Here is a 23,810-nt window from a genome sequence, read left to right on the forward strand (position 1 = left end):
AATTATGGATACACTCACGCTTACAACAGCATCCTGAAATGTTCCTCCTGCACAGCAGAGCTTTTGTGGGAGAATTCAGCCACCTGGGTCCAAAGTCCCTGATATTCCAGGCAAGAGGCATGTGCAGATGGGGACTCCTTTCCTTCTCAGTGCAACAGCTGGAAGTAGAAGACAAATCATCACATTCTACACCATTATTATCCCCACTTCTAATTTGATTCTTGCACTAAACCTCTCAAATTTTTACTATGCAGTCTCTTTTCTAAGGACAGCATAACATTTTATGTATAGTCACAAAATCAACAAAAGCCATACTTATTTTTCCCCATGTCTCTCTATACAGCTCAGTAATTTTAAAACAGTTATTAGAAGCACTACACTTGCGACCTGCGACACTTTATCAAGTGTCCTGTTTTATCTATTTTTTTACTATTCAAGTTGAGGATTTCCATCCACCCTGATCACTGGTTTCAGCTTTCTTCCCTTATGTAGGGATGAGAGCTGTAGGAAAGCTGGAGTGATGAGAGCTGTAGAGAGAAAAAGGGGCAAGATGGGCCATGGAACACATCACACAACCTGGGCATAAAGCTATGAAGATTCTACAAACTGACTTTGTTATAAGAGGACTGTGGGGTTAGTGTAAATAGCAAACATGGGGAATTTTCAAATGCTTTAACATCCTACCCCAAAACAGTGAATATCTTTGGTTATAACAGAGGAAAGTTGTTGTGAAGGTTTAACTCATATCAAAACCTCTTAAGACCAATTATTAGCTTTTTATTTTGTTTTCTCCTTTGACCAAGGAGAACTGAGGAGGGTAAGAAGACAGGAAAGAGCTACGTGGAAGTGCTCACCATAGTCAGGGGATTTACATTCACCCATCTGGGTTACTAATGCAGTATGTTTTCCTAATTCTGCTCCATAACACTTTTTTTGGAGCACGTCCTTCAGATGTGTGGAACTTCAGAGGCATGTCCCTTAAAGGTTCATGCTCATTAAAGGTACATGGCACTTCCCATATTCTAAGGAGAATTTATATTTTTAGATATGAACCTAAGCAAAAGTGCTCTTAAGAAAACAATTATAACCAATCAGGAGTATTCTGACAAAAAAAATGCACTGGAAAATACTGATTCCTGGAATCCCACCCTTCCTTTTCTCTTTTTTTGGTAGGAAGAATGTCAGAGAAATATTTTTCAGAACTCCAACTTTTTGTAAGAAAAAAGCTCTAGAGAATAAAGACATTATTCACCCGAGACACAGGAGACCCAGATTCAACTTAGAGCTCTACCTGATTTAATTTTGCCTCAGCAAATCCCAGGTGATGACCAACTGCATACTTCTCAGCCTATGGTACTGGCCCAGGGAATTTAAGGAGTCTGGGAATAAAAAATGTTCCTTGGAAACTCATCAAGAAGTCAGGACAATGGCAGGAGTGGGACTCAAATCTGCACAAATAATGGGAAAGAAAAACAGGTGCAAAAAGAAATTTGCCAAAATGAAATGAAAAAGATCTCATTTTACCACGTCAATCAGAAAATGCTCTAAAACAGTAAAAAGATGAACTCCTCTCCAATAAAACCTGGAAAAATAGAATGTCCTTCATGAGGTCTGAAATCCCCATTTATGGCAACAAATAAGCTTTAAACCATCCTCTTGAAAAAAAAAATACAAGGGCCATTAAATTCTGATATCCCCAAGTCTGAGAAAAACTCCCAGTGACTTGATTGAGAATTTTATCTTGATGAATGGAGATTTTGGAGTTCAGGAGGAGGCCCTGAAATTTCAGGGTCAGATCTCTTTAGTACCACAACTGAACACAAAACGACCAAGCTCAAAGGAATCACCCAGGACTCTGAAATTCTTCTCCTACCCCTAAGGCATCATGCAGCAATGTACAAGTCACAAATATCATCTGTGATTTGCCTTCTATTTGCCAAGTTCTGGATTCCTTTTCTGCTCCAGACTATTGTGCTATCACACTGAATGCCACTGCAGGCTCAGTAAATGCCATAAGATGCCAAAGTCCATGGTTTCTCAGACTCTGCATTTCCCACGCTGCTTAGATGTGCTTGTCACTATTTTCCTGCTTGATAACTGCAGGGATAAGAATATTAGGAGTGGCAGTCTAATCAGTGACCACTCTGGGCATTCAACCTGTCAGAGCTGAAAACTCATGAATGAGCTGCAGTGGGTCAGTGAGATGCTAACATATCAACCAGAGGAGGAGGTACTCTGCAATAGGGCTCTTCCTCATCACACACCCAAGACAGTCATACAATAAAACAAATCTTAAAAAAACCCAAGCCAAAACCAAGCAAGGATCAAAACCACACAACAAAGATCTATTTTCAGCATAGTGAAAACATAACAAAATATTTGCTTGTTCTTTAGACACAGTATCAGGCAGGTATTGCACTAAAGATTTTTTTTTGCAGAGTCACAGTGAAGATCTGACCCTTTCTCATGCAGTGAATACAAATATCAGATGTGCACAAATCCTTATAAATCTCATCAATAACTATTTAAAAATTTATTTATCTATATACTTTAACCCCACAAATATAAGTAAATGAATTCCAATGTTCTCATTGCTCAATTAAATCTCATCCAGAGATGGGTCTGGGCAGCCATGGCCCCAGTTCAACAAACCACTTAAGCATATGCTTAAAACAAGCTCTGGATCAATTCCCAGTGAGGATTAATGCATATTCGTAAATGCTTCACTCCTTTGGAGACCACAGAATGAAATATTGCTGGAAAAGCCTTAAAAAGTAAAAGCACGATTTTAGTCACTTGTTTTTAAATTAGCTTAAGCCACACTGAATATTCTAGACTCAGCAAACTCTCCACAGACAAATGTTTATTTTCATTCTATAGCACCTTGCACAATGAAATTAAAATTTCAGAATGTAGCACTGGGCGGCCAGAGGGAGAGATGAGGACAGAAGGTGGAGGTTAATGCAGAAGGACTGTCTGAGGTTTCTAAGTACATTATAATAGAAAGCATATAAATAGGATGGCCAAGCCAGTAAATAATGATAGATCAATCTACTGCTATTTCTGTGGCTCTGCAAGATGTACATGTCCTGACACTCCTGTTTATGTATTAAATTGAGAATGTGAATTGATACAAAGTGAAATGTGTTCTTTCCCTAAAGCTTCTTTTGTGCCTAGATGGACGGATGTTCACACTCCACTTTTTTCCTATGGTTAACCAGAGAAATAAATTCTTGGTTAGACCCACATTATTCATGTTTTGCAGAGAATTTTTTTGCCTACACATACAAGTCCTGCTGGGGTAAGCCAGCAGAGACCTATTGACTTAGTGTCGTAGCAAATTACATGGCCCTATAGTCAGATGAAATATTAACTCAAGGGACTGATATTTTCACTGGATCAAAGACCTACTAATGAGAAACAGAACACTGGTTTTCAAAGAGGGTTTAAAAAGTTAGAACAAAACACAGATCATTTAATATACTGCAAAAGTTGCAGTAACTTCCTGACAGTTTGCTTGCCTACAAACCTCTTAGCCCTGATTTATTAACATGAGCTGCTGTGCCAAGTTCGTGTCGTAAAGGATAGATGCTGTGTGCCCACGCTCTGCTTGGAACTGCATAAACATGATCATCAACTAGATTTGACATCATAATCAAAACAATGAAAATAAGCTAAAGGTGGCAGGCAATATCCGAGAAAATGTATTAAGAAGCTCCATCTCCATTAGGAAAAATAAAATTTGTCTCCACTGATGGAGGGAAGGACCTGTTTTTTAAAGGAATTCAGGTGCTTAAAGGAGCAGATGGGTGCACAGTGGGATTTTTAGAAGCTCTTTGATGGCAACTCCCACTGAAAGCACTGTGTATTAGGCAGCTAGGTATTTCGGAAAATTCACATTACCTGCATCTTTAAGCACCTAAATACCTTTAAATATTTGGCCCAAAGACAGCTTACTGTAACGTCATAGGAAACAAAATAGTCCCTGCTCAAGGGAAAATAGTTTATTGTATGGTCAATTAATTTTCTAGCAAGAGAAATCCATATAAGCAATTTGTAAGAGAAATTAGGCCAGAACTCCTGAGCTACGACTTCTAAATAGTATTTTGTAATTGAAATAAGATCTGGTACACCAAGAAACCTTGGACATTTTTTTGCAAGATTATAACAGCCATGATGCCTGTACAGATAAGGTGCTCACCTTAAAGTGGAGCCCATACAGAACCCATGGGCCTCAGTCCCACCAAAGAGGGAAAGATGAATGTCGTACCTGGGTGTTTGTGAAGGGACTCAGGGGCTGGTAAGTGCAAGGGCTACAGGAGGGACACACACCCTGCAGAGAAGGCAGGAAAATGGTCGGAGGTATCATTTGTCTCTCTGGTCTCGGAGAAGGACATCAGCAGGAGTAGGTTCTGTCCTGAGGAAGCTCTGGAATACCAAACGTGAACCTGTAAGATTGTTCAGGACATTTATGTCCACCACTGTGAAGGGAAGGAGGCACTGCAGGTGTCACAGAGGTGAGAGTGAGACACTGCTTCTAAAGTGACTCACTGCCATTTAGTTTTCTAATTCCACTTGTCCAAGGACAAACTGAAGAGACCTAAGACAGCAAATCCCACACAAGACCTTTGACACCTAATTCAGGAATAGGAGTCAGAAGTAAAGAAACCCATCTACAGCCTGGCTTGTGTCCAGGCTTTGCCCTGCTAGCCTGAGGTCCAGGAAATCAAACAAGTTTCTTGCCTTACCTTTTACAGAAAGGGCAAATAACAGTTCTAGTGCCACACTGTGCCACCTTTCAGTTACAGAAGAGGATTTCTCCTGCATCACCAATCCGTGTATTCCATCCAAGTCACTTCATCTAAAGTGGAAAAAAACAAGCAGTGACAGAACAGGGCCCTTAGAGTAAGGCTCCCAGCATAATGCAGCCACAAGAATTTAACAAGTGGGATTTACTTAACTGGTCACTAAGTGTTAGCATTGCTCTAAAGATATATGGCTGAAAGTGTTTCTCTGGCTATAAAGAAACAGAACTGAGGGAGCAGAGAAAATGCCTGGCAAGCAAACTCTCTCCCTTTTGTTTAATAGCTCTCTTCAGACTTGTAAGCCTAGAAAAAGCTTCATTAAAGTTAATGGACAAATCTTCCAGGAAAAAAATTAAGTACTTAAATGTTACTAGTTTTGGTCTGAGCATGCAAAATTTCTCTTTTTTGCTGGGTTCACCCCAAGATAGCAATCCTCAGGCAGAATTACATAAATATTGTCAGCTTTCAGGCTGGCTTTGTATCTCAGACCTGATGAGTGACCGGCAGAGTTCACAGGCCAGGTTCACCAGCCTTGTAAGTGGGCACAGCTTCACTGAAGTCAGTGGGAGGCCTGAGCACATTACAGGAACCTTCCATAAATAGAACAGAGCTGCGTCCATTTGTACCAGAAATGACTGCAAATTGCTGCCAGCAACGTTGCAGAGAACATTTTTCACCCTGTAGACTTCAGGCAAGCCGCTCCTCAAGATACCATACGAAAATACTGCCCCCAAGTCCCTTCCTTAGCTACTGCCATGGCACCCCTTTCCCTTAACAATTAAAACCTCTCTAACACCCCAATGGCAACCAGCCTTGCCATGCCCCTAGTGTGCTCTGTGCTTACTTTTCAATAGGTGACTCAGGCACAGATTGTGACCTTCACCGGGTCCCAGTGAGTCGATGGGGAGACACAGCAAGGTGCTGGGACAAACAAAGGTGAATATCATCCCTTATATAACGGATTTAACACTCAGTCTTTACTCACATCAAGCATTTCACAGAAGAAAGGCTTTAAATAGCTTCTTTGTACAGTCACAGTACAGACAGAAAACTTAACATTTAAAAAGATCAGTTAAGAATACATGCTGCCATTTTAGATGAGATTTTAAATGAGTGGCCATTAAAAAAAGGCCATGTTACTCCCACCCTAAGCCAGGCAAAACTGCAGCTAAGGATGGGACTCTTCACAAAGACAAGTGCACTCTAGCACCACACCTGAGGTGAGACATAGCAAACATAATCTGCAGTTCCCATTTGGGTGTTGCAAAGTGTAAAAACAGCATTTAAGATGTCCTGTTCTTGCCAGACATGAGTGATGCAATCAAAGAAAAAGTATCCTGCTGTGAAGTCTGCAGCTCATACGGGAGCACAATGTAACAGAGACACATGTTACACAACATGAGACTCCTGACTGCCCTTGGAACAAGGTTGGCAAAGACCCTCTGGAAGAATAAGGAGTCACCATTTCTCATTAATGGACTGTTGCTAAAATGTTTACATATTATCTTATTGATATTAATACTTAAAATACCAGTATGATACTGTTATCTTCTGTTTGTTCAAATTAATACAGTTAAAAATAGAATAGATGGATTTTGATGTATAAGTGACCTGTTTGGGCAATTTTCAACAGTACATAAGAAAAGTACATTGTGTCATGGTTTCTTCAAGCACTTTTTCTTCAAGTGCAATAGCAGAAAATTCAGTAAAATACTCCGAGAGATTTCAAGAATCTGAGAAGATTTAAGGGATCTATTGGTGGTACTGTCAGGCTGCTCAGCAAAACACACAATATTTTAATACTATCAGCTCTCCAGCCTATAAGCAGAGACCAAAAAATATGAGTCTGAGGTTCGTCCTATGAGGAGGCTGAGCAGAAGGCTGAACACTTTAATAGTCACAAGGAAAACTGACAAGGTTCTCTTTGACAGAAAAAACCCAAAATTCTAGGGGGCTCATCTTAACAAACCTCATGTTTTCCCCATCAAAACTAAGGGTAAGAAAGCCAATACTTCACTGTGCAAACTTACCAGTCCAGGCTGACAGCACTATGGGCACCCAAGGACAGAATGGAGTGCACAGGGACCTGATGTTTGTGGCTTTCCATTTTGATCCTCAGCATCTGTTGAAATTTCTGCAAAGCTATTCTAAATTAGAGTACTCCCCAAAACACACTGACCCAAGCAGCCTCTAGGAACCAAGGCTCAGATTGCTATGGACATCTACAAGTCCATGTCCTGACTGACCTCTTGAAGAAAGTTGATTGAACACTTGCTTTTCAGAGCTGAGCTTCATGTTTCAGGCAGAATCTTGCCACAATGCATAATTTAGTTTATGTAGACTCTAAATGCTTCACACTTTACTTTCAAATCCCAACATTCATTAACATTGACAGTAACAAAATGTCCATCTTGATGACATTGCAATCCTGGAAATAAAATGCCGTAAGGCTTCAGAGCACCCAGCAGCCTTTAAATATGGAGACAACTTATTTATTAGCTCATGACACACACAGGGAAAAGTTGTTAGTTAATAACAGCTTTCATTCCCCATTCCAGCTCAGGACTCTTAGGAGCAGCTGTGGTCTCTGCAACTTTCATGTTGATATTCCTGCACGATTGGGCAGGGACAGCAGGGATGGTTTTTTGTGCTGCTTGTACAGCACCTCCCACAAGGGCTTTCCCAACTGTAATGGTAAATATGTAACCTCTGTGTCATTAAAGAGAGTCACCGGCCAAAGGAGGAAATGAGTAAGTGCTAATACCCATCATGCTAATCTGTGCACTCTGCTTCTTCTTAACATCACAGTGAGCCAACAGAATAATTCAAACTGATCAGTGTAATTGTTTCAACATTAGATGCAGAATTTCAGATCAGAAACTGAGCAGCTGCAGAGATTGCTGGAAAGTCAGTGTAAGTATCACCATCCTTGCCTGTAGGTAAAGTGCTGAGAGAGAAGATAATCTGATTCACGGCATGGTAAAGTACTCCAGCATTTTCCAGTAGGCTTCTCTGCAAAGCTACCATAGCTAAAATGAACTTGAAAAGGTGTTCTTCAAGAACTCCACAGTAAAAGTGAAGCAGGAAGGATTTTACTGCTTTTTCCAAAGCATGCTAGCGCCACTTGACAATTTTTTGTCACATTGATTCAAATTCACTTTTTCCCCTGAGAAGTGTAAAAATTCATCAGCTTTCCCTATCTGATTTCCACTGTCAAACACATCGGGAAGTATGTACCTCTCTATAATTCAAATGCTTTCCTGCCCACTTTAATTGTGTGTCTCTTTTCTGGATGTAACATAGGAAAAATGGGCTGTCTCAAAGGGAGACTTCCCCTGGATGTCCTAATAAGGGGAAGGTGTACATGATCACTGAAGGGCAAGTCCTACACATAATTCTTCTGTCATCAATTTACTTCACATCTCTGTGCCTCATGACAGCCATTTTAAAGGCCTTGTCTGCAGGGAATATTGCCATGAACTTCCTTAGACTCTGCAAGGAGTGACAGGAAATCTATACCTCCAAGTGTAAGTAATTCCAGCTGTTTCAGAAGGAAAAATGGTAAATTCATGCTCATCAGATGCAATAAAACAAATCCTGATTAAGCTAATTGTCTTAACACAGGAGTTAAGGATAACTTCACATTTCTGTGGAAGCCAGTTAAAATCTCATATATTTCCATTTGCCTTTAACAACTTCCAGTGAGCTGATAAGAAGCTCTGTTGATAACAAGAAGTTGGTGTGACAGACAGTAATTGCTAGAAGAGAGTAGATGCTCATCTCTGTGCTTCAAGTTTCATAGAGCTCTAACAGACTGTAGATCCTGCAGTTTGGATGTGTGTGCATTTTTGGTTACACTGGACTCTGTCCCCAGTGTTATGCAGAAGGCATTCGGGCCCCTGTGTTATTTGTTCCTACATCTTCAGGAAATAGGGCTCTGCAGCTCCTTTTAACTCCAAATGCCACACATTCCGAAAAGAAACCTTTAAAAATACCTAAAATTCAGTCTGCAGTGCTGGATTCTTTCAAGACAGTAGCTTTCTGAAATATCTTCAGCTAGGTATGCTGTGGTACCCACTGAGGATTGTAAACAGCAGTAGAGATAAGGACAAAAAAAGAAATGAAGTGCCATAAAAATATTGAACATAAAAGGAAGAGAGGAGAATGAAAAGAGAAGTAAGACAAGCCAACTGTAATGAGGAAAGATGTTCTTACCCTGATGTATTGGGGCATCTGATAAGAGTTCACAACTCAGAGGTGTGAAAACACGTCCAGGTCATTGAACCTAAGGCTAACCAACTGTTTCCTACTTTGATTGCCCAGCTTCACCAGGACTGTGTAGACTGTACAAAATGCATCCTTTGCACTGGACGACCACTACTTTGGACTTAATTCCATTGCTCACCGAGCAGCCAAAGAGCTGTCCCCTTGCTTTGCTCTCACATTTAAACCAAACCAACACAACAGCCATAATTTCTGTTTTCATTGTAGACACACGGATGTCTCAAAATAAAGTTATATACAGGTAGGAGTACAAAGGAGGTGCTAAGCTTGTTTCTTTCTATACAGGATAAACATGGTATGTGCATATTTTGTGGCGGTGGAGAAACTACAAAGTTCTGTCATTGATTAAATTAAATGGCAATCCCATCAACTTAAAAAAAGGAAAGGAAAAGGAAAAAGAAATAAGAAGTATTTCCATTATTTTTCATATTCCCTCAGCATTCTAAGATGTCTATAGTGGAGATTTACCCTCTTTTAAAAGAAGAAAATTCCTAAGACATCTGATTGTATGAGACCTTTTCAGGCTTATCATTGTTAAAACAATTTCTCATTTAGTTAAACAACCACATATTTTAGAAACCTGGCAGTCAGTGCTGGATATTATTCCTTGATGCTCTCAGCAAATAGAAAGTTATGGCTGTATGGAAAAAAACCCACTACGCCACTATCCCAAAAAACCCCTCTCAAAACTGGGAAGAAAATAACTATGCTTGAGAGATGCTACTTTTGCCTTTCTTTTCCTTGGCCTCTTTAGACAAATTCAACCTTGATATAATCCTGCCATGCCTACTGCTGGCTGAAGCCCCTTTTGTTAAAGTCAGAGAGAATCAGAATAAGGTTTGAAAAAAACCTGAGAATAAAAATAAAACAATCACCCAGCAAACAGAGTAAAAAGGAATTGTAAGCAAGTATTTGTATCAGTAAACTCAAAAACCATCATCTGCTGTCTTCACTTAATGTCAATAGTTACTGATGTCCACTTCCATAAATATCATCTTGTAACTGGCTTTTCATCCCTTTCTACACATGCCACCCCTCCCCCTCGACAAGCACTCTGTTGTAATATATGGGAAAATTGAGCTTGGAAAGTAAATTCCAGAATATATTGGCAAATCTTAAGAGATTCTCACACAGTGATGGCAATTTACACTGATAGCTAATTTGACCATTAAGGAAGTTATTCTGGTCAATGAATTAGTTTGTTTACCAGTAAAAGGAAGTAGTAACTGTGAACTTAAGTGCTATTTGAATATTCCTTATTTACAAAATCTGGTTCAGCAAAGCTTACACTGGCTACTTTTGATTGGAACTGATTCTGTGGTGCAACTTGAGTACAGGTCATTTGTGAGTATCTAACTAAAATAACACATTTTACTAATAAACAGTAACACTGAGCTCTATCTCTTTTCCCTCAACTCTTTCAGAAAAAGAAATAAAATCCATAAATATACATACATTGTTGATATGCCTGAAGGCCAAGTGAATATACTTAGTGCTACTAGGAATAAGACAGTTGAATGCTGCTGAAATCTTACTGAAGTAGCTAGCAAAAGGCCTGAGGAGCAGAACACAATAAGCGTTCAAAACCATCTCACAATGTAATAATCAATGTGTAATATGAGCTAGGGGTTAGTTAAATAAAATGTGAAAGCTGTATTAATGAACCCTTTCGCTGTCCAACACAGCATTTCATTTTCTTTCATAGGCTGCATAATGCAGGGCTTGGGAATAAATTATAGATGAAACCCCCATCATATGTTTATAAATACACTAACATTAGCATTTTACTTCCTCATAAATCTGCACCAAACATTCAGGCACAAGATCGAAAGCCCTGTAAAACAATGATATATTCTCTGCTTGCAAGACTTGCCTAGTGGCCCATTCATTTTTACCGCTGTTCTTCAAACATTACTTTCTTCGCTCATGCCCCCTCATTTAAAATCCATTTTAATTTAAAGATGTTCGATGCAGTCCTAGTGGTACATTTACTCATCCTGGTTATACATCATGGAGCAGGGAAAAGAAAATTGTTTAATCTAGAGATACGGTTCACTGTGGTCACCACTGAACAGTGGAGTAATTACCAGATCAGCTCCGCTAAAAATGCACTCAGGGTGTTCTGTGACCTATCATCTTCTAATCTGCATAGTGAAGTATAGCTTCATAACTATAAATTGCTGACTTAATTAAAACCAGGACCTTTCTGTCATTTAATTACAGGGAGAAAGGTTATTGCTTAAATGCAATTTTCCAAATGTGATTTCTTAACAGTTATTAACTGCTTCACCATCATTTATTGTTTCAGATTTTTCAATTTGAAAATAGTCCCTGTGACAGAAGTAATGACTTCATGAAAAACTCAATCTAGATGGAGCTGAGCAGACCCATTTGTTTCTCGTAAGTGGAGCAGACAGAAAACTTGAAAATGTCACAGGAGGATCCTGTGATTGCTCCACTTTGCAGGAGTAATTAAAAACCAAGAGGTTGTATTAAAGGTGAAGAGAGAAGGTTTATGACAATTTCAAGGTTTTTCCCCTTACCAAAATATTATCCATGCCTTTTCAACTCTGTTAGGAAAGGTTTGGATTAATAATTAATAGTTTAATCCAAATCCAGAGCACAATACTAGTGCCAATGCACTAGTAAGTTAAGCCCATTAGCTCTGCAGTTTTCTATTCATCTGCCAAGAGCCACTTTAATTTGAAGATAAACAAGTTCTATATAATTTCCCTCTGCATATAAAGCTTTTCACTTCCAAGAACTGTTGTTTCCATGAAATGCATTAGTGCATTTGAACTAAAATTTGAGTAGTGGCTCATTATCTAAGACAGACCTTCTCACCCAAGAATGAGCTTGATTCTGCAAGGCCACTTTTATACCAGTCTGAGTCCAATGAGAAAAAAAATCAGCATCAAGATCTCCGCTGCAGAGTGCTGCATGAAATTCTATTTGAAGGACTAACCCTGATGTCATAACTTACAGGAACAGCTAATACCTGAGAGGGCAAACTCCCTCTCCCAATAAAAGAAAAAAAGAGAGAAAAAAAAAAGAGGGGAGGAAGGAAAAAAAAAAAAAAAAAGAGGAAAAGGGGGGAAAAAGAGAAAAAAAAAATTAAAAAAACAAAAGAGAAAACCACAGATGCTTGTTGTTGCCAGGACAACAATTTCTTGCTCCCAATAAGAACACATTTTTCATCTGAATTTTCCTTGCATCCCCTTTTGTTTAATTAACAGTCCTTCCAAGATATATATGAATTTTACATGATAGTGATTTTGCAGTTCAAGGGAAGCTAGTTGTTCAAAAATACCGTAGGAAGCTAAGAAGCTTTCTGCCAGGTAGTCACATACTCCTTTGCCCTTGTGGTGAAACTCTACATTCCAATAAAGCTTCCCTGCCATCACTGATGGGGGCTTGAAGGTATCAGAGGAGCTGGCAGTGGATACAACAGGCAGGACTACAGATCCATCCATTTTGAACATCTCTGTGACCCCATAAGCAAATCATAGTCTCCGGTTCATTAATCCTCCAACACCCTCTCTACTGAGAACTGCCACCCCACTGGTCACTGGAGCTGAGGCCACGTCACCACGGTCCAGAAACTTCAGCTCCAGGTTAGAGCTTGGAGAAGAGAGAACAACTTTCTTGAATAAGTAAGTCCTAAGGATTCCTTTTCTGCAGTCCTTTTCAGTCCTTTTCTGAATACTTATCCAAAGCAGTCTCCTGCATATGAACTAATTGATAGACTCTGAAACTTAGTGGGAACTCTTACTTAGTAGGTAAATTCTGTGGAGCAGTTTGGTGCAGATACTTACCACAGGCACAGCTCTGGCTGCATTGCATGAGCCATGTGGCAGTGTTTACTCTCCCTGCAGCAACACAGCTGAGTATTGCCCATTCAGGATTTGCTCTGCTTTTACTATTAACACAACACCCAAAATATTTTCAAGCCACATGTCACCTCTGTTCCAAATTGCATAGCTAAGTGGAATACAAGCTTTTGACTCTTTCCTGCCCCCCCTCCTCCCCTTTCATTTTATTGTGAGGACAAATCATGTTTTTGGTTAGTCACCAAACATATGGTATTGGTTTTGTTCCCTGACTGGTAGACTTGCATAACTTAGCAATGGAATCAAAACTGTAAACAGACAACATATGTGCATGCACGATGTGCAGTTTGCTTTCAGCTAATGATCAAGCACTCTGGGTTACAGTTTGCCCTTGGCAAGTATCTGTACTAGCATAGCTTGAATCCTTACATGTTTACACTCCACACTGGCAGGGGAGTGGCAGTGTGGCACAGGAAATCACACAAGGGAATGTGAATTATCTATTTTCAGACTCTGGAGATGCCCTTCACAAGAATGAGAACTACAGGGATAGAAAAAGAAAGTGAGAGAGAAAGAAATTAAAGGTTTTAAGAGAAAACAGGAAAAATAAAATACAGCCACCACAAGAAGAGAACAGGATAAGGGACAGTGGGATACAGTCACATTCCCTGGAATGAAAATGCAGCAGCTCTGAGCAGAAAGTACCAGGTACAGGCAGCCTTGACAAGGACTCAAAATCTGGACTTTCCTGCCAGGCCAAGCCAACATCTTATTGATATATAATGTAGCCCTACCTGTTTATTTAGAAAGCAGTGTTATTGCCAGTTCCATGGAATTATATGGTAGGGCCAATAAATTAGGGTTAAATAAATAAATAAGTATAATTTTGGAGACCTTTTCCCTATGCAACATCTCCCTCCTTGCCAAGAGATCCATCAGAGTGCAGGATGATCTCCTAAAGAGAGCAGTACACCTTCTACCCCCATTTAAAATGAAGCTAGAAACTGTACTATAAGGAGACCAGTACACTAGAGGAGTTTAGTAACAATTTTTCAGTCTCAGTTCTGCACTCAAAACACTTCTGTGTCCTTCCCCAATGCCAATAGCTACTCTGCAGGTGGAGGAAGAAAAGCCAGTGCCTAACACTGCAGATTTCCTGCTGAGTTGTGTCCTGGGCAAGTTGCAGCAGAGCTCCTTACTGTCACATCCATGCTGGGTGTTAGTTTTCATAAAGCCCTTATATTTGCACAGAACTCCAAGGGAACTGACATTCTCTAAAAGGGCCCAAAACATACTTACAGAATATTATGATGGGTATCTTTTGTTTCCAACCCTTCTCAAATAGTTTTTATCTCTGATGTCTCTGGTGGGACTAATCTGTGAATCAGAAATGAAGTGCTTGACATCAGAGGACAGGTCCCCTCCAAAGGAGAGAGAATTTTCCAGGCTTTGATCCCTCTCACCCAAGTTTAAATCACATTCAAAAGGAAGCAAACCTAATAAATTCCATGTGGCATTTTTAATTTCCCCTTGCAGCTGCCGAGGTTCACAAGGCAACAGAACACATAGAATAGTTCAGAGAATTAGAAGAATGAGGAGAGGAGAGGACAATGACAGTTACTTTAGCAATACTTTAGGACTCAATTCAAGTGAACCCACTAGTATCAAAGCTGTCTCTTTAAAACCTGAGAGAGTCTCATAGGTTTCTGCAAAGCAGATACTCTTTTAGTGAACACCAAAATAGTAAGGGATGCCTATAGGTCAACTGAATTCATCATTTTACCTTGGATAAGCTGGGGGGCATGAGTGATCTGCTCTGAAGCAAAATCCTCATGCTCACATATTCAGAAATATGCAGTCCTGTTTCACAGACAGAATTGGCTTGATCATGTGAAATAAGACTTGCTTTAGGTGGGGTCTGCCAAAGCAGGTACTTACAAAAATCATCATGCCATGCTGTCTTATGAGTTTTCCATGCTTTCCTATGAATTACAAAAACATACACTCTCACAGGAGCAACACATGGATTCCAAACCACACCATTATAACAGGACATAGTGGCCATGCAGGTTAATAGCCTGAAACTATAGAATGAGCCATTTTTAAAATTTCCTCCAGTTTGTTCGTTTGATTAATTGAGCCCATTCAATTTCCATTTAAGACTATTAAGAAGTCTGTAGCTTTAGCTATTTTTGTCTGCGAGACTCAGCCTGGAGATTTCAGAAGCTTAACATTCTAGCTGCATGTCACTGCAACCATTGTCTCTTGTCACAATTCTAATTCTATGTTCTGATAATAAAATTTCATTAGTGTCTGCACATCCTTTGCCTTACCTTTGAAGTACTGTCTTGTGCTGAAACGATTAGCAGTACTTTACGTCATATCACTTGACTGTTTGACAGCCATTGTGAGTGAGCTAAACGGGGAGAAATTAAAATTTCTGACAATTTCCATTACATCTAAATTGCTGAGAAATTAAGGGATATTTACTTTTACAAATATTAAAGGTTGTTTAAAATGTAAACTGACTTCATTTTATTAGTAGATTCCACAATGTGCTAATTCAAAATGACTACATGGCCTTATGTGAATAAATTACCAACTCATTTTCCAAAAGCGAAGGACATTTCCTCCAGGCTGCTTTTTGACTGTTTGTGTCAGTAGAAAAAGAAAACAAAAAAACTTATGAATATTTCAGAACAGAAGATATTCCTTGGTGCCTGTATTCCGTGCTTCATCTTAACAGAATAATGAGGTTATCCCTGTATGATATGATTTTTTTAACAACTTAACAAAAAGCATGCCATGAAGCACTGACTTTATCATATGATGTTAATTTATGTTGGGAGGAGTCCCTCCCTGATCAATGTCTTGACCCCAGCTAATCCAGACCATCACATGCCTGTCCACAATGACTGAGCTTAATTTTGAAAGTAATTTAGATTTTTCTGTTCCTGAGCATTTACATATTTGGTGTCATAGTTTTGTCCATGATTTTGTGTTTCCTCAAACATAAGCAGTCATTGTCTCTGCAGACTCCAGAGGAACATGAGCATAAGAGGTGGTGAGATGTTTACCACACCTGCACAAGCTTGTGGGGTGCCACCAGTCCGGTGCCTATTTCAGACACAAATATATTGCTGAAATCCTTAAGCTATTCATTTTACCACCCAGAGCTGCAGCTCAACCGCAGTGATTTAAAAGCTGAGTTAGTACAGCTGCCGATAGTTATTTGGGTTTCAGGTTGGGAATGAGTGTTGTTAACAATATCATGACTTTTTAAAATCTCAGCTGAAGCATTATGGGGTGACAAGATGCTTCTATACATTTTGAATTGCAGCCAAGAAAATCTGGTCATGGTTCCTCCACTCTAAAATCTTCCCTTTAATTCCCCCAGACCATCTTCCACTAGCTTTTCAGACTGATGAATCTTCATTTCCTCATTTATTAGGATTTTTCATCTTGAGTTATTTCCAAGACTTTTCTTGGTGTCTAATCACAGTTTTCTTCACAATTTTTTTAAGATCTCTGCACAAGGCCCCAAGACAAACACTGCTCCTAAAAGTCCTAGTGCTTTGCCTTGTAGGTACCTCTTTTATAGACTCCATTGTAGACGGCATTCACATGATCATTCTGGGATGAAACCCTGAATGGCTGCTCACAGTACACTGGCATGTTGAATGTAGCTTATTCCACAAAGTCTGGCCCTCTTAAAATAGGCATAATAGTTACCTACCACATAGGATGTGGTAAGGCTTAATTTATTAGTGCTGTAAAGCATTTTAAACCCTTAGAAGAAGGGTGTTACGAAAACATAAAGCACTATTGCCATAAAGCATTTGTCTGGCTGAAAGCCCTCACTGGTGTGCTTGAGAAACAAAGAGGGATGTCAGGAATCAGAGTGTCTTACCAGGCATTTTCCATTAAGAAAAAAAAGTACTGCTTTCATTTATTTGGTGTCAGCATACATATTCTAAGACTCTTGCTGATAGAGAAGGAGGAAGAGCAGTAAGTCTATTGCATGAAGCATTGCTATTTGATTAAAAGATTACTAGGACATGGAAAAGCACACAAGCTATTTTCCATCACTGAACCACATCTACCAAGAGAAACAAATCTGCAGATGCAGAAACTTTTAAAACTTTAAGTCCTTCTGATTAAAGCAATTCATTATGAATAATGCAAACTGTGTAAGAAATGCTGTGCAAGGATATGAAAATGAAGAAAGATTACAATATTTTTGATGGCTTCATTGTGGGCAACAGTGTTTTGTTTTTTTGTTTTTTTTTTTGTTGGGATTTTTCAGAAGCCAGAATCCCAGCAGTAAATGCAATCATGTTCACTGGCTGCCACCAAAGCTCACTGTGTCTGAAATTCTTTCTTACGTGCTTTGCTGAATCAGGACTCCAGTACATGAAATATACTTTGATCTTGACAGTGGTTCAAGTCTTTTCCTTAAAATCAAAACCCATTTTGGATTTTTTGCTTTGATGCACCATCAAGCTCATGCACATTCTTTGTCAAAATATATCCTTATAATAGGGTTATAATAAATAGTTCTTTTAACAGTTCATTTAGGATTCCAAAATGATGAGGTTTGCAAAATGCAAAGAAAAATCACACAGATTTTTTTTTAAGCAAACAAAATGTAACAACTCCTGAATTAATACTACCACTGAAAGAAAATTAAATCTGAGATAAGTTTATGTGACCTAAAGGCATTGGGGCAGCACACTGCAATATGCTAAAGACAGACTCATAACCACAAGCTACGTTTAGGACTCAAATCACATATGAGTGGCACATTTCAAATGTTCTTCTACTCCTTAAAATAGATATGTACTTACCAGATGTTGACAAATGGCTACTCTGTAAATAGTTAAAGAAAGATTTCTTCTTGTTCAAATTTCATTTTCTTTTCCATTGTATGTCATGTCCAGCTCCTGCTCATTTGCTACTAAGTCAAAAATAGAGCTATTCCATGAGAAATGTTGATGTATATTTTTGATCTGCCCAGAAGACAACACAGCATGTGACAGCACATATTTCATACAAGATTTTCATTGAGTTCACTAGAAACCCCCATATAGGTGCTCATGATTTGGCCTCTACATTTCAATTCCAAGAATCAGAGGTTGTAAGTCTCAAAAAAACCTTTAAGACCCTGGGCTGCCCTCCAGCAAAAAAAGCCCACCACAATATTCCTCCAGCAAACTGGAAAGATTCAGGGAAGCATCTCAACTTTTGGGAATATACTTAGATCAAACTTCCAAACCCCTTCCAACAATATTAAAACAGAAATAAAACTGGCAGGTGCATCTTTTCCAATGTCCTATAACATAAAAATCACAGGCCACTTAATTGAAGTGATTGGAAGTCAAGAAGACAATCCAAATATATATATATACAGTCATTCTGCGAAGTCTGCTATATTGCAGCTGGACTTCAAAAAAGTTTGCTAGGAAACTGGTAAGAACATCTAAAATGAAAAAAGCACAAAATGAGCTTTACTTTAAACGCTGGTGACATTTAAGACTGGGATTGTATCCTAGAACACAGCCATAGGAACAAATCATTGCAATAGCTTAGGTGAATTCACAACGCAATGACCAACTTCACAGCGACATGTCTGTGCTCTGCTCTCCCTCACTGAAATTGCACTAGTGTTGGTCTGTATATAAATGTATAAATAAATGCACACTAACTCCACACCTTTTCCTGCTGCACAGCAATCTGTAAGGGTGCCTGGAGAAGGGATTGTCCTCATGATCACATGGACAGACAATGACCTCAAGGCAAAACGGCAGCACTACAGCTCCCAGGGAAGCTGCAGAATTTCTGTCTGTGAGACACCACTCAGCAAGTGTCTGCCTCAGTGACAGTAGACCTTTGACAAATTTCTAAACCATACAAGGGTGGGCAATTCTGCTCCCAGGCCACAGCCTTTCCCCTGAAAGTATTGTGAAATAAATTTAGCCCCCAGCTTGGCTGGTGTGCTGCCTGCCCCTCATCTCCAGCCTTACAGTGTCATTTCTGTGTTTGTTTCACGTGGACTAACAAATTTAAGACACCCCTCTCAAATTGGCTTCAGCCTTGAAAATTTAAATCTTAACAGAACAGTTTCACTGATTGCATAGTGGCAAATGGGAGATTGTCACTTGTTTTTAAAGTGCTTGCTTTTTACAGTGAAGAGCATGAAGTGTACCAGCAACGTTAACCTTCCGGAAACACACAATATTTAAATTACACTGCTCAGAGCACAGTAATTGAGCCAAACAGACATAAGTTCACATCCACTGAGCTTTCAATGTAGCAAATGCTGCCATCAATCCCTCTCAAGTGCCCGAAGGATGGTTCATATGCCCAGAATGCTGTGTATTTTTTTCCTAACTCCAGCTGTAGATTTAATAAACTAAAAACTTCCTCTTACAAATCTTACCTCAGCCATGTAATCTAGGGATAGTCAGATTGCTGGCTAACTCAGACTTTTTTAATGTGCTTAGCTAAATCCTGAGTAAACAACGAAATACCACTCAATAGACTTTTTTTGCCACATTCTTGAGTGAGCAGACTGACAGGAGCCTGTGCATAGACATGATCATACATTTGTTTAGCTGCCATGTTTATAAAAACTCTCCAACTTATTAACAAGCATTTGAAGAAGAGATTAATCAATCACTTTGGAGTCTTCTATTTGGTTATGAGCTGTGCCTAGTAACAGAAACAAGACTTTCCACAAAGCCTGTCACGACACTTCAGAGGTCCAGATTACTGTTCAACAGTGTTTACTACACCACTTGTAAACAGAATTGTAATAAAGGATGACCCACTTGCCTACTGAATTCCTCACAAAATTTTTTTTTTTTTACTGCTTTTGTGATTTTCCAAACATCTGAATCTACTTTGCACTCACATAGGAATATTATAGACACCAAAACACTGAGTTGCCACACAGCTGTTGCTACCAGATGTCTCAGCCTGGGTGCTGCTGGATTCCAAGATAAATGAATACTAATATTCCTAGAAAGGGTAGGGCTGTCCTGCCTGTAAGATAAAGCCAGGGCACATTCTTATTTGTTACAAACCCCTGTGATGACTCTGGCATCAGAGGAACCTACTAAGATGCTTTATACTAAGAAAACAATTCAAATTCCAGCTACTTAGTAGTAAGTACTAAAAGTGAAACATCGTATATATCTCTGTATCTAATGTGTAAATATGACCTATATTCATATTTCAAAAGACATCAAGAAAAGCAGCAGCTACATTGTTCCCTCTCCTCTTTATTTCGTACATCTTGCACTGAGTTTCTGGACTCACTGCACTTTGTGGCAGTTGTGACATTTTAAGTTCTCACAGGGTAAAGTGTAACCTCTGTGGAGAACCTGCACATGGCAAATGAACCACTACTGTGCCTCCCTCATCTTCAAAACAAGGTACATTCGCTCTGTCTGAGAATATCAAAAATTGCTGTGCTCTCCCTGCTGGGTTACACAGGCATAAAGCAGATCAGGCAGAGACGTGGGCAAACACATTTACTCATCTAAGAAATTCAAACATCCTTTTTAAAAATTAAGATCTAAACTATCTTTTGAGAGAAAGTGTATTTTATTAATGAATAAAATAAATACCTTGGTTATGTGTTCAGAATTCACAGTAAGGTATTTTTTGGTTCATAATATTTTAAAATCTTGCTTCACTGCTGAATCCAGCTCTCAATGTGCAGAAAATGAGCAGATGCTCAACATTGTCTATTAACTGTTTTATCAGCCTATCAAAATGACATATGGAGGCTTAATAACAGATTTTTTATAAAAATTTTAGGAGTCCAGGTGTAAAACACATGTCACGTCACAAATACAAAGGGTTTCCCAATGTCAGCTGGAGCCTGCGTTGCTGGTTTTTTGCAGAGTATCTTGGACAAAGCTTCATCCATCTCAGATAATGCCTGAACTTTAATTCTACTTGCTTTGGAAACAAATCATATAAATTATTCCCACACTCTCCCCAACTAAATAACAACACCTTTTCACTCTACTTCTACCTGTGCATACCATATCCTATAAGAAGAAATAACACATAGACACATGCACTCTGAATTTCATATTTCTCATGCATGAGTCTAAAGAATCCTCATAAACAAAATGTTTGGAATCTCATTCCAGAGGCAAGTTTTGCTGTTTTCAGTCCCTCTCTACTCCAACATGCAACACAATATGTCACACTGTAGGCTAACAAACTCTTCTAAAACAAAATACTTGGGGATATAGTGATCACTGTAAACTGCAGGCTTTTTTCTAGGGGGAGAAAAGTTGATGGTCTAGATCCTGATTCAGTGACATCCACACTGACTAAAACAAAGCTGTTGTTGAAAACAGGCATGAGTTGAAGTATTTTGCAGAATTTTTCCTTAAATATATATAAATTATATATATATATATATATACACACACACAAGAAAGCCTTTAGACATAAAAATCTTCAGCTCCAAAGCACCCTCATCTCAAAGTAATTATGTGGTGTAAATAAGCCTTACTCCTGATCACTGCTCTCATCTCAAACCCATAATTTAAGTACAATTTAAGAAAAAGTACCTTAATACATTCTTTATCACCCTGTCCTTTTTACAAGTATTGTCAATTTAAAAGTCTCATTTATTTTCTCTCTTATTCTGGGCAGACATGTGGTGTTCTCATTTCTACAGAGAAAAAAACTTCAAAACACGGTTTAGAATAAAACCTTCTCAGGAACCTTAGTTATGCCTTTGCCTGAGTAACTTTTTCTTTACCGAGAGCTCTTGAAATCAAGCACTAGTAAAAGCAAGAGATTAGTGTTGTTATTATTATCAAGCACTTACAGCGTGTGTAAATTTACTTAGCGCATTGCAAGCAGAGATAAGATATCCTTAAAGTCAACATAAGAGATGACGAACACAAGGACCGCTAAGAACCGAGAGTAAAAGGGTGAAAGAGGGTGATAAGGAGATAGGGCGGCGTGAAGTGAGTCACTTGCACGGCAGAAGCAGCCGGCAGGGAAGGAGGGAGCAGCGTCCTGCCCGTCCGACAGCAGGTGGGGCTGCTGCAGTGCGGGCTCGGCGGGCTCGGAGGAGGGGAGGGAGAGAGGGAGGGAGGCTCTGGAACTCCAAACTCACCTGCAGGAAACTGACGGCTCCGACTCAGAACCGTAGGACAAACGGCCCGGCTTTCACATCACTTATTTCATCGCTCCTGTCGGCAAGCTTTAAACAAAGTCCCGAGTGGTTTTCTGTGTGTGACTAAAACACTGATTCAGAAAGATCCTGGCCAGACCCTTGTCCCAAATCTGGATTGGATCTGTTGTGGCAAAGCTCCACTGGCTAGTGATACACAGTCAGTCTACACCTGTGGGGGAGCACACCTGAATGACTCCTGAAAAACTTCAGTGCATCTCATTTAGAACATATGTTGCAGACCAAAGCCGGCTATTTTTAATAAAAGGGCCACCTCCATGTGCAGGTCATTCCCATTGTCCTATCAAATTTAGAAGCATGTAGAAGTGATGCCCCAAGTAGAATGGAAGAAAATGTCGTGAGGACAAATCTTGTTAGCTGAAAGACTGAGATTATTTTCAAGTCCAAAGGTCCAGTTCTGCTGGATGGAATGGGGAGATGAGCCCTTTTTCAGGAAAGAGAATGGGCACAGAAAGGTGGTGCCTGGCTTTGGCATCCCAAACCCACTTGCAAGGATGACAGACCCAAGCTGTAGCCTTCAGCAGGCAGGCAGAGCTCAGTGAGAAGCCCTGGCTGCCAGTGCAGAGCCCAGACACTCCGTTCAGCTCCCTGGGCCCTCATTAGTCTGACAGCTTACATAAGCCATGCCACAGGGTAAACCAGGAGAGCCCCAGGGATGGGTCTGTGGCAGGTAACATCCGCACATCGTCAGGCGGGCTTGGAGGCCCACTTTTCATGCTCTATTTCTACCACTTCTGAGTCAGTGGCAGGTTGTTCTGCAGCATGACACACTCTCTGCCAGCATTTTGTATCTTCCAGAATTAGGCACCATGGGAGGATTTTAACAGTTCTGGTCATCATTTTTCTGGCATGGGCTCATACTCCCAGCACTACAGTGGAAACAATGCTTTGTCCCCATCCCTCCCCTGACATAAAGTTGCTGTAGATAGAGCCAGTCTTCTCTTTGTTTGCCTCATTTTCTATCTTTAGACTCTTAGCATTGGTTCCATATGTGCTGAGGATGTGTCTGGATGTACATTCATATTGCTTATCCAAAATGATCATCCCTGTTTCCTGCTAGCTAAAAAAGGTGCATCCCATCCACAGCAGCATGCTACTCAGGACAAGCTGCAAAACTCACCCAAGGAGCAGAATAAACTCTGTGACAATTACTGAACTCAGTCATTGCTAAGTAACAATTCACTCATTGTGAGATTATTAACAGCTATCTCAGGGTATCTCTGCAAGCAGCAGTTGCGGCAGTGTCAACATACCTTGAGATACACACACAAAGTCTCTGGAGACTTTCTAACTTGGTTGCTGGCCAGTGCTGCTGTATCCTCACTGCTGTTATTAAATTAAGACAAGCCAACATACTGCAATCACACCTTCATTCTGTCAGGTAGACCTACGGAGATAAAGACAGACCCAAACCAAAAAAGAGTCCTTCATCACAGTGAGAGACCGATGAATAAAGACAGGACAAACTAATTTTTCCAGAGAACTTAATAATTCCACTCTTTGAAGAGCAGCACACAGAACTAAAATATACAAGAGTGGGGCTGACCATGTCTCAGACACCACTGAGGTAGTTACAGCTGCATAGCACCTCATCAGGTCATGGGTCCCTGCCAGCCAGCCACCAGACAGCAAAGGGGTGCAGGGAACAAGAACAGTAAGAGG

The 23,810-nt window shown here is 39.8% G+C and overlaps 2 long non-coding RNA genes across 6 annotated transcripts in view; one reads left to right on the forward strand and one right to left on the reverse strand.

Moving 5' to 3' along the window:
• Positions 1 to 23,810, reverse strand: part of LOC146436611 (uncharacterized) — a 101,732-nt gene that overhangs the window by 57,159 nt on the left and 20,763 nt on the right. For 2 of the 5 annotated variants that reach the window (XR_014852722.1, XR_014852721.1), the window contains exons 4-5: positions 1,292 to 1,448; positions 19 to 158 (exon numbers count right to left, since the gene is read on the reverse strand). This is a non-coding gene — a long non-coding RNA (uncharacterized LOC146436611). Of the gene's footprint in view, positions 1 to 18; positions 159 to 1,291; positions 1,449 to 4,201; positions 4,449 to 4,748; positions 5,152 to 23,810 lie in introns of those variants that run through there. The other 3 variants (XR_014852724.1, XR_014852723.1, XR_014852725.1) reach the window with 3 other exon arrangements.
• Positions 12,653 to 13,503, forward strand: LOC146436612 (uncharacterized). The gene is made up of 2 exons (XR_014852917.1): positions 12,653 to 12,742; positions 13,430 to 13,503. It is a non-coding gene; the product is annotated as an uncharacterized LOC146436612 (long non-coding RNA).

Source organism: Lichenostomus cassidix, chromosome 5 (genome assembly GCF_008360975.1).
Source record: "Lichenostomus cassidix isolate B80296 chromosome 5, HeHo_3.0, whole genome shotgun sequence".
In the NCBI taxonomy this organism is placed as follows: domain Eukaryota; kingdom Metazoa; phylum Chordata; class Aves; order Passeriformes; family Meliphagidae; genus Lichenostomus; species Lichenostomus cassidix.